Here is a 12252-nt window from a genome sequence, read left to right on the forward strand (position 1 = left end):
TTGCCTAAAGTGGCGCACTGTACACTGACATTGAAATTTTTTGTCAGCTGAACAGACAATGCGCTTTTCAAGAACTTTATTTGCAACGATGCATGCTTTTGGTTCAATATGGTTGTCGTGATGTGAATCAAAGCTTATTGTGCTTCACTGGAACTGTAGCGAAAACAAAAAGTAAAGACATTCTGTTGCGTTCAGCAAATTCCAAGTACACACGATGAGCTTATTCGATACAGATAGCCAGCCTTATCGAGATGCAGTGTAGAGAGTGCCACTCTAGGCGTATGGTCGTTAGTATGGTAGCAGGGCGGCAGAGCAGGTCATCTTAACGGATGCTGACAGCAGCTAATTTCACAGCTAGCTGCAGCAGCCATCGATACTAGTTCTTTTCGCTGCCGTCATGAAGTGCGCAAGTATCTCGAGGCCGCACGCTCCTGTGGGTTCGTTGAATCTTTCCATGTCTGTACATATATGTCAGAAAAGGATTCTACTCCAAATGGCCTTTTAATTTATGATTATTGTAATATCTTTGCACTCTTCACCCAAAGTTTCAAGTGAGATTTAAGCAGAGAATGATAAACAAGCAAACAAAAGTTGATCTATGTTTATCATTCTCCCAAACTTGTCAAATCTGTTTGGCCATATACTGGTTGTCCCAGTAATTGAACAGAGTGTGTTTGTGAGAGGCATAATAATTTAAAATATTGAACACTAAACCATCACAAAGCTTCTTTGTGACAACAGATGTAAGCATAAATATAGAAAGACACTTGTTCGGAACATAAACAGCTGTGTGCGCCTCACACTTTCCCGGGGAGGAATAATCAGAAATTCATTTATTCAGCTTAGCCATAATGCCACTCAACAAACCACTAATTGAAGAAAAAAGTGTTCCCTTGGTAGAAAGTGTTGGATACAACCATCACCAGATTTAGCACAGCACAAACAAGCTACCATACAGGTGATTAATTTTAGAAGAACTTGTAGTTGGGCTAGTTGGTGAACGTTGGAAATCATAGTGTAAGGCGCAAAAAAGCCATGGACACAAGAGAGAAGACAGACATACAGGTGCCACTCACAACCGTACTTGAAAAGGGCAGAAAGAAAGGAATACATACAGTGTCATCTTCATCACGTCCCCGCATGTGCTTAGCCATGTGTTTGATGAGGCGTATATCACATGGCTAAGCGCGTGCGTGGACGTGATGAAGATGACGATAGATGTATTCCTGTTTTTCTGAACTTTTCAAATATATATACTTGTGAGTGGCACCTGTATGTCTGTTTTCTCTCTTATGTCCATTGTTTTTTTGCGCAGAACACCATGATTCCCAGGTGATTAGCTGCAGTCTACCCCTGCTGCGAAAAGAAAACAGTTTGGTACATGTTTATGAGTACATTTATTGACTCTCCAAATTTGGAACATTGAAGTGTACATGAGCAGCGACAATATTGCTAGGCTATGCAGTTAAAAGTATTTTCCCTCTAAAAAAAAAATTAAAGTGAACAATTATGAAAAAAAATCACACTTCCGAAGAAGCTTGAAGGCCTGTAAATTGGGTTCATGAAGCTCACATAATTAAAGAAAGGCGCGAGAAAACTCAACAGTGTTTCTCTACCGCAAAAATAAACTAGACATCACAACGACCTCAAACTCTGGTAGAATGTAGCCCTGGCGATTGGAGTAGGGTGCAAAAGTTTGAAAACACGAAATTACATAGATCAAAAGACAATAAAAAAAATCTCTATGAGCTGACGTCCATCTTAAGCCCAATTTGCGGTACATAAAAAATAGCACCGAGAATGCTAGCACTAATTTTGGTGGAAAAAGCTTGCCATCATGAAAGAAAGCATAATTATCTTTCCTGCTCACAAACTTTCTCATTAAAATGAATGCTACAAGAACTAAAATGTCATCTTACGGTTTTACAGTGGACTTTGCTTCATACCAAAATTGTTTCTCTTTGTTATAATTTAATAAATGCTCTCAAACGTTCACATCCTACTCTAACCGCGAGGGCGTTTCAGAGGAGTTTGAGCTCTCCGCATTCTCATACCGAGCAGCTATAAATGTTCAAATGCAAAAGTAAAAATAGAGCTATAAAAAGCTTAAAAACCTGTCTGGAACACATGATTAGGAAAAGGTTTTAAAAGAAATGTCCACAACTGATGACTAGATGAAAGCAAGAAAAAAAAAACATTATTGCCATACTGAGCAGGTGGCAAATACTCATGAATAAATTTTAAAGGATAAAATAAAAGTAAACACAGAATGTCGTCCTTCTAGAGCTGAGATTCGCACCAGCACTTCCTGCTTTGGACACGATGCTCAGGACTTCTTTGCCTGCAAACAAAACAACACAATACTAAATGCAAAACACCTAAACTTGTTAAGCATGCTTTCCTGAACTTACTTCGCTTAGTTCAATATTCAGCCCTTTGTCAAAGATTTGCAGGGATGACGGAGAGATAATGTGGGCAGTTGTCGACTAATAGCAAACATTTTTGTTGAAAAAGTGGTGCGAGTTGCACCTGTTTTCAAACAAGCTTCTCGAAAAGTTCTCCTGCCCTCCTTGCCATTGTGCATACCTGTGGGGACTGACATTTTCAGCTTTTGCAACAGGCAAAACAAACAGACGTGTCTCCATGTGGGACCAGACCTCCCACTAGCATTTGCCCAAATTTCACGAAGAATTTCCAAAATCGCAAAGAAACTGCTGGGCACACCGTCGCACTGATGACCTAGCCCATGGCCAAGCTCAAAAGACCTTACGACCGGATTTCAGTACCATCCGACTCTGAATCTGTGTCCACGCAAAGATCACTGAAACCGTTCGGTAGCACTGCTTAAAACCTCTTTCGCTCCGTTGTCGCTGTCCTCTGCTCTGTCGACCATCAAATCCCTATCCGCCGCCACAAAAACTGAGTTCGGAAAAATGTCTGCAAGATGGTCGCGGACGCTCTCGGCAATAATTCTTTTTTGCCGGTTGCACAGACGATGTAACGGTTTTCTATGTCATTTCATTTTCCCCCTCTTGTTACTTTTGAAACAAAGAGAACGACAGGATACCAGTTTACGTCAGATTGTTTTCAAGAAAATAAGCACGTGCACAGTGGTTATCAAAAAGGTGGTTACTTACGGTTCTCGAGTCCCGCCGTCAAGAAGCTGTTCCGTTGTCCGCTTTATCAGTCAGCAGTCACCGTTGTGGACGCGGCTGGACGTAGCTTAATTGGAAATCAAAGTAACTCAAAGTTCAAACTAGTTCAAGCTATTCAAACTGTCCCAGAAGTTCGCTCGAAGAAATCGAACCGACGAAACCAGCGGTGGCAGGAGCCACAGTTGCAGTGGCGGGAACGCGGATGGATGAATATTGGCTGTTCCGGCTGTTCCCTTTATAACGGGCGGTAGCTTGCGCCACCTAGCTTTGAATTAATTAATTGAGAAAATTTCCTTTTTTCTTCTTTCCGTTTTCTCCCGTACTTAATCCTCTTCCTTCACCTCCTTGCAACTATCACAGGGCAGGTAGAGTACTTTTCAAAAAGACCTTTAAAAAATCGGGCAAAAAAAAAAAAAGGAACCGGCGAACATATACACCAACTCATGTTTACAAACAAACCGGAGCGCCCCTAGCGGACGCCACCGGCGCCGCGCATGCGCGATGGGGGTGTGGGCAAGAAGCCCGCCGTCGCCCATAAACAAACCACTGAAATGCGATGTTGTCGGCGTCGGTGTGAGTCCCCCTGCTCTTTTTCGCGTTCAAATTGTTGATTCTACGTCTTCCTGGCGATGTCTGACTACTTGAGCGGCGTCGGCGAAATTACCGAGGCTCGTTACACCGCGAAACTTCGCGTGAATAATGTGACATGTGGCGATTCATTCTGCGTGGACGCCACAGTATGTACGCTCAAACCCGATTCGCATGATGAGATTTCGCTCGCAATTTTCAGTCGCGGTGCCGCTTGGGCTGCAAAAGCGTGAACCGTAGCTGAGATAGTCGACGTCGATACTGAAAATCGCAAGCAGAATCGGACCAAGTCAGTTAGGCATAGCAAGTCAATGATGGTCACTCGCAACAATGATCAACATCTTATTGTATTTACTGTTTACATCAAGCCTGCTTACCAACCTTCAAACTTATTTCTTTTGAGGCCTGCACTTACCTCATATAGCAAGTACCGGGCCACCATTTAATCTACGGGCCGGCGTCGTCTAAGAGAGCGGACGACAAGCAGAAACGTTTGAAAGAGCAGACGACAGTTCGAACGATCAGGCGGCCGTTTGAACTTGAAGACGCACTGAACGTAGTCCGCAGGTGGTCCGCACAACTTGATGGTTTTCCGGCGTTCATGTTGGAATAAAACAAATGAACCTGATGACCACAAGTATCCGGGAATTCAACTCAAAGTGCTTCTGCCCAAGCAATCGTTGTCCGACGGCGTCTGCTTTTTCCTTTTCACGGCACATATAAGATTTCCGGACGAACAGAGCACGTGAAAACTGACCTTCAAAGCTCTCTCGACCTTTTTGGTACGGCCCCAGTCCCGGCGTTTTGACGAGAAGGCAAGTTTTTGTCTGGTTCCCTTCAAAACAACACAGGAATACACGTCTGGCATGGGGACTTCTGCCCACAGCCCCAGACCGGAAGTGCGACCGACGCGCCACCACCGCGCCGTGACGTCACAGAGATGAGTTGGTGTATAGTTTTTACATTATTTTATTGGTTTACAAATAAAGTTATTTGAATGTTTTATTTTCAACATTATTTTATTGTTCTACAAATAAAGTTACATTAGCGTTCATTATTTTAAAGTTCTATTTTTAACATTATTTGACAATTACATATGTGATGTTACATTAATGTTTCAATATTAACACAGAAATAACGTTAGTAATAAATGTTCCAAAATCATTATTTGAACGTTCTATTTTTAACGTTATTTCAGAGTTACATATGTGATGTTACATTAACGTTTCAATATTAACACAGAAATAACGTTAGTAATAAATGTTCCAAAATCATTATTTGAACGTTCTATCTTTAACGTTATTTCACAGTTACATATGTGATGTTACATTAACGTTTTAATATTAACACAGAAATAACGTTAGTAATAAATGTTCCAAAATCATTATTTGAACGTTCTGTTTTTAATGTTATTTCACAGTTACATATGTGATGTTACATTAACGTTTCAATATTAACACAGAAATAACGTTAGTAATAAATGTTCCAAAATCATTATTTGAACGATCTATTTTTAACATTATTTCGCAGTTACATATGTGATGTTATATTAACGTTAATAACACAACATATAACATTGTATGTTTTACTGGAACGTTATACTAATGTTTCAAATACAACTAAAACATAATATGTTTAACTTGAACGTTACGTTAATGTTCACGTATAACACAAAACGTTATTTAAACATACGCAACAATAAAATAACGTTACTACAATGTTTGGTGCTACCTGGGCCTCGAGGAGTTCTTCCTCACTAGTGTGCAAGAAGTCGTCCTCGGAGAGGACCCCACGGATGGTGTTGAGCGTGCGGTGAGGGCTAACTGACACTTTGACATCAAGAAAACTAGTCAACTTCAGGATCGCTTCACTTTGTTTTTTGGTGGTTACCTCTACTAAGAGGTCTCCGGAGTGCTGCTTTTTAGCCTTGTAGGAGAACCCGACAAGGTTTTCCAGTACTTTGGCAACAACAAAAGGCGACAGCTTTGCAACAGGTTTATGTTCATCGAGCGAATGAACAATGAAAAACTTTGTAAATGTTTCAATTTCAGGATCTTTGTCAGTGGTCTTGGGTTCAAGACAACGCCTTTTAAAGGCTTGCCCTGAACGGGGTTTAGAGGGGTGGGGCGCCATAGGAGGGCAAAAGGTGTTCAGAATCCGCGGTGCACCGCCCACCACCGAGCCCAACAAGGGGTTAGGTAACGCACCATAACAAGAAGGGCTTGGCTGGAGACGTTACGCTAACAGTGCTGCCGGGAAACTATACCCAAGTGTGGGTCAAGACAGACGTCCATTGCCACCCAAGGTTAGCCCTTGCCGCCAAAGAGGGATGAAAAAAGGAGTAAGATAAGTGAGAGAGAAGTAAAGGAAACAGGAAAGGTAAAAGTGAGAGATCGGAGGGGATAGTAGAAGAAATGGCGACTAGACTGAATCATCCTGGCCGGGCCTTACCAGGACTCCCGTCTATGAGAAGCGGGGGCCGAAGTGGTGTATTGCCTCACCCGGGGGGCCCCGAAGGGTCCAAACCTACCCCGGGCTCAGCTCAACCACCAGGATTCCCTTTTCCCCAGACACGGGAAAGCCACGCACAGCCAGACGTGGGCGGGCGAACCCGCATGGCTCGGGGTCCGTGGATACGCCACTCTCCAAACACCTGCTTTCACAGGTGCCCCCTGCGGGGCAGCTAAAATGGCATTTACGCCAAATGACATTCAGGTTTTCAAATGACATTCATGGTGGGACCTGCCAGACGACAACTAAAATGACATTTAAGTGATGTCTATTACGATTGCGATCGCAAATTCGTCTTGTGCACATAAAACACGTTTTCGTCAGTAAACAATTTTAACACGGCAAAACACTTGTTTCTGTGTGTGTTGTCTGCTGGGACAAGAAAATATAACAACATACTGGGATAGAAAGTTGCGCTCACTAGTTTCTGACGAAAAAATAAAGCGAAGCGTGGGGCGAAATCCATTAGCCAGCCTAACGTCGTCATAAGCCGATTCGTAAGCCGAGCCTCCCGCGCTCCGCCAGTACAGCTGACAGCTTGCTCGCACAGTTCTTTCGTTAATTTCGGTAGTGCTTGCTTGCTCTGGCTGTCCCTCACGCTCGATCTTCAGCTGCCGTGTTCACTTCTACGTCTGCGAGGGATCCTGGATGCCGTATTGCGCTTCCGCCGTCACATTTGGTACGCAGCGATGCCGACGCTAACACGCTTCGTAACTCAGGTGCTGCTGCTGCTCTTCACGGTGTCACCAAGTGCGTTGGATGGGGGCGTGGCCTGTCTATCGTCATGGCCGCTGGAGCACGTTTTCGACTTGGATTCCACAACGCAAGGGGAAACTGCCGTCTCACCTCAGCCATGGCTCCGCCTACAAGACCGCCGCGTGATGGCGCACCGAGGAACGCTTCCGTTTCCGACTTCAGGCTGCCTACAAAAAGACCTACCACCGACGCAAGCCTCGGGGCACGACACAGCGATGCCGACGCTAACACGCTTCGTAACTCAGGTGCTGCTGCTGCTCTTCACGGTGTCACCAAGTGCGTTGGATGGGGGCGTGGCCTGTCTATCGTCATGGCCGCTGGAGCACGTTTTCGACTTGGATTCCACAACGCAAGGGGAAACTGCCGTCTCACCTCAGCCGTGGCTCCGCCTACAAGACCGCCGCGTGATGGCGCACCGAGGAACGCTTCCGTTTCCGACTTCAGGCTGCCTACAAAAAGACCTACCACCGACGCAAGCCTCGGGGCACGACACAGCGATGCCGACGCTAACACGCTTCGTAACTCAGGTTGGTTACTTGGATTACGCGAAATGTTATCGCTCTAACAACGTAATGCTCTTAAATGTGTCGTGCCCCATCGACAGAAAGAGTCTACTAACACTCTATAGACGCGTTGTCTCTGTCGTGTTTAGCTGCTTGCTCTCCCTGCCTCATGACAGTGGCCTTCCTTTCTTAGACGTATTGCTGATGTTGTCTGGAGACGTCGAGCTTAATCCCGGTCCTTTCGAAATCGAAAGACTGGGCGAGCTAATCGAAAACTTAGCATCTACTGCTGAAAAACACCAAAACGAAACCCGAAAGAGACTATCAGTTCTGGAATTAATGAACTAAAACTTGTGGTCGGTTTGCCTTGCTGCATACCCGACCCGGAGGAATAACACGGAGCCAACGGTTTCAACAACAAGAAACTACATTTAATTGGACATGGACGAGACGATTAACATTGTTACCACCGGCGCCTGAGTCCAGGCAGCGACTCCCCGTGCGCCGCCTCTGATCTGCCTTATCAAGGCGGCGCATCCGATGTGCGCGTGGCTGGCGTGACGTCGCCGCCACGCGGGAAAAGTTCGGCTTGAGCCTCGCAGTCGGGCAACTTGGCTTGGGAGCCGCCAGGGTGCCCACACTTCCCCCCCCTCAAGCTTCGTCCGGCATGTCGATGACGGAGACGTTGTGGGCGTCAGGGGGTGGATGGCGCTGTTGGGCGGACTGACGTTTAAGTCCGGCCGGCGCCTGCTGGACGAGCGCGGCGGCTGCTGACGAGCGCGGCGGCTCGGTCAGCTCCAGCTTGTCGCTTGTTCGGGATCAGGGCTCCACCAGGTGGCTGCTTTGCCCGTGGTCCTGTAGAGGGTGGCCGCGGTCCACGATGAGACCGGCCGCCGTGTCGTTCAGATGGCGGGTGTGGCGACGGTTTTGTCCATGAGTCAGCTTCGTAGAAAACATGGAAGCAGACGACATGGGACTCAGTTGAGGGCTGAGCCTGACGTTATTTTCGGACCCCTTCCAGAAAGTTTGAAATAACGGATCTGAGGTGGGCACACAATCTTCTCCCCCCTCTCTTGAAAAAGGCGCAGATCCGTGGAAGTAGAAAACTACCCCCAAAATGCGAAAGAGGCCAAGGAGACAAAAAGAAAGTTCCTCTCTTTTTGGTGTCACCGACGTCGCAGGTTATACCGCCGGCTTGGTGGAGACAAGGGGGTTTCCGGAACGGGACTGCCGTCAGTGTCGTTCCGGTCCTGCGAGGAATCTTCGTCTTCTGCTTGGAAAAATCGTTTAAGGTCGGTGACATGAACAGGTCCGGTTTCCTCACTAGACTCACAGTTAACTAGTTTGTAAGTGAGTGGCGAGCACTTTTCACGCACGCGAAACGGACCTTCCCACCTGTTGGCGAGGGAGGCTGCGAAGCCTCGAGCGGCGTCACTCAGTGGGTGAGTACGCCGGAGTACAAAATCTCCCACCTCGAACTGCAAGTCACGTCGCCCCCGGTTGTACTGTTCAGCCTGCTGTACCCGGGCGACGTCGAGATTTTCTCTGGCCTCTCGAAGGTTATCAGAGAAGCGCTTTCGCAGGTCCTCTGCGAACTTCACGTAGGGGCGAGGCCTTCCTCCAGACTCTGTAGAAAGGAGGCTGTTAGAAAGCGGGAATGCGAGCTCCTTGCCGAAATTTAATTGGACAGGAGTGAGACCCGTTGACCGATTAGTGGTTGTACGGGTCGCGAATGCCAGCTCGGGCAGTTTCGCGTCCCAGTCCTTGTGGCGCTCTGTGTAGGCCACTAGCATCATCTTAAGGTTTCGATTAACCCTTTCCGTGATGTTTGCTTGCGGGTGGTACGGGGAAGTTCTTTTGTGTTTGATTCCCAGTACCGCGCATGCGTCCACAAACACCTTACTCGTGAAATAGGAGGCATTATCGCTTACAAGCTGTGCAGGAAAGCCAAACCTAGTGAATGTTTCGAGTAGACACTCCCAGATTTTTTGCGAATCTAGCTTCCGCAATGGAAATAACTCAACCCACTTCGTGAAGTGGTCGGTTACCACGAACAAGTACTGATTGCCCCGGGTACTACGTGGGAAGGGGCCCATGACGTCACAGCAACAAATCTGCCAAGGGCTCTGACTCGCGATTGGTTGCATGAGACCGGGGGGCTGGCCACCACGTGGTTTTGCCTTCTGGCACACCGAGCAGCTACGAGCGTATCGGAGCACATCCTGCCTCATGCCTGGCCAGGTAGCAATTTGGGATAACTTTTCGTAGGTCTTGCTCCCACTGCTGTGTCCTGCCAAGGCAGAGTCATGCATGTATCGGATGAAAAGCTTACGTAGCTTGCGGGGTATCACGGTCCGGAATGCCGAGCCATCCGGATCGTCGTCGGCCTGGGGGATGTAGCGCAGCAGGAGGCCGTCGTCGCTCATCAAGTAGGAGTCGAACTCCTCGTCACTTGGGCGGTCGACTGGACCTCTTGCTGCCAGCCAAGCGGACACGCGTTGGCAGAGTCCGTCATCCAGCTGCGCCTTGCGAAGCTCCTCGCGGCTCACCAATGTACCCCACCGTGAATCTGGGGATCCTCGTGTCGTGGCCGCGACGGTCACCAAGCCATGGGTATCCTGCGAGTGTTCCTCAGGAAGTGGAGCACGAGAAAGCGCATCAGCAACTTTGTTAGTTGACCCCGGGCGGTACACAATGGAGTAGTCGTACTGTTGTAGCGTAAGCGCCCAACGAGCAAGACGTCCAGCTGGATTCTTAAGTCCCCTTAGCCATGATAGCGCTAAGTGATCAGATTGAATCTGGAACGTTGCGCCATCTAGGTACATATTGAAGCGCTTCAAAGCATGAATAATGGCGAGACATTCACGTTCTGCGACACTGTAGTTGCGCTCGGCTGAAGTTAGCGTCTGGCTCGTGAAAGCGACTGGCCGAAGCACACCACCATACTCCTGCAGCAATACAGCACCCAGGCCACAGTCGCTTGCATCTGTCTGCAGAACGAACGGCTTGTTCAAGTCTGGGAGCTGTAAACAAGCGTTGTCAGTCACGGCTTTTGAAAGGGCTGCGAATGCGAATTGTTGTTCGGCCCAACACCACTTGACGCCTTTTTTTAGGAGGTGATTGAGCGGTTGCGATATCTCGGAACAGTGTGGAATGAAATCCCTGTAGAACGCAATCATTCCGAGGTATCTTTGTAGGCTCTTTACGTCATGTGGGCTTGGGTATTCCGTTAGCGCGCGCAACTTATCTTCGTTGGGGCGGAGCGTGCCGTTATCCACAACGAATCCAAGGAGGTTAATCTTGGGCGCGGCTAACTGAACCTTTCCGGGATGAATCGTGAGCCCAGCATTACGCATTCGCTCAAGTACAATGCGAAGGTGCTCGACATGCTCTTCGATAGTTCTCGAGAAAACAACCACGTCATCCATGTATGCCATGGCAAATTCGTACTTCGAGTTCCCAAGTACAACATCCATCAGGCGTTGAAAACTGGCTAGAGAGTTAGACAAGCCAAACGGCAGTCGGGTGAACTCGAACAACCCTCTGTGGCAGATGAAACCCGTTTTTGGAACGTCTGATGGGTGAATCTCTATCTGAAGGAACCCGCGACTGCAATCCAGCGTTGTAAACACGGTCGCGTTACCGAGCGCGTACATCACGGAGGAAATGCTGGGGAAAGGGTAGCTGTCTCGTACGGACACATCGTTAAGCCGCCTGTAATCCACACAGAGTCTGGCTGTTCCGTCTTTTTTCGGGGCGAGAACAACGGGGAATGCCCAGGGGCTCTTCGACTCACGTACTGAACCGGTGTCGATCATTTCCTCGAGCGTCGCATCAAGGAGTGCCCTTTTGTGGACGCTGATCGGTCGAGGGTTGCACCTCCGAGGCGGCGCGTCACCGGTTTCAATACGGTGCAGCAGAATGTCAGTCTTTCCAGGTGTTTCCGTGAACATCGGTGAGAAAGACTCCAGGACGGCTTGCAGCTCCTGCTTCTGCTGGCTGCTTGCGGGGCACTTTCGCAACGATTCTCGAACGCCGGCAGGCAAGACGTCTGGCACCATGGTGAAGTGGGCTGCAGTAGTCGAGTTAGGGATGCAGTCCTCCCTTTTGGTAAACGGAGTCAGCTCCGGTTGTTGCCCCAGCCGGTATCCACCACCAGAAAAGTCGAGTGTCATGCTTTCGCCTGTAATGAAATCTCGGCCCAAGATCACAGGTACCACAAGTCCTGGCATATAAAGAAATCGTTGACGTCGCTTTTTTTCATTAAACCGAATCTGCAGCCTCACGGCTCCTCCAGCTGTTATCGCTGTACCAGAAGCTAGCTGCAAACGGGTTTCGCACTCCCGGAGGCTTATCTTTTTTGCTTTGCAGAGTTCGAAAACGAAATCCCCTATGAGCGAGATAGCGGCCCCAGAATCCAAAAGTGCGGCAATGGGAAAATCGAGCAGTGATATTGTCATGCGCGGTTCAATGATGTTAGGCTCGGGCTGGATTCGACATACCGATGGAATCTGTGCCGCGGCCTGACCGCTCCCAGGGACTGCACCGGCCGTCGGCGAGTGGCTGTCTGGTTTCAGCGTCACCGGCCGTAGTAGTTTCCCTGGTTGTTTTGGTTCCGGCCCTTTGCCGCCGTCTCGTGCCACCTCTTGTTTGTAGTGTCCAGAAGCCTTGGACACTGCTTTCGGTGATGGCCGGGCTGCTCGCAATCGTAGCAGCAGTCCGACGACAGTTGCCTGCTT

General features: G+C 48.3%; 1 long non-coding RNA gene across 1 annotated transcript; it reads right to left on the reverse strand.

The window, feature by feature from the left end:
* Positions 1-1378: 1378 nt before the first annotated feature.
* Positions 1379-3367, reverse strand: LOC121836292. The gene is made up of 2 exons (XR_006077860.1): positions 3138-3367; positions 1379-2341 (listed from the first exon to the last, which is right to left on the reverse strand). It is a non-coding gene; the product is annotated as an uncharacterized LOC121836292 (long non-coding RNA).
* Positions 3368-12252: the final 8885 nt, after the last annotated feature.

This window comes from Ixodes scapularis, unplaced genomic scaffold (assembly GCF_016920785.2).
Source record: "Ixodes scapularis isolate PalLabHiFi unplaced genomic scaffold, ASM1692078v2 PGA_scaffold23__2_contigs__length_901104, whole genome shotgun sequence".
In the NCBI taxonomy this organism is placed as follows: Eukaryota; Metazoa; Arthropoda; class Arachnida; order Ixodida; family Ixodidae; genus Ixodes; species Ixodes scapularis.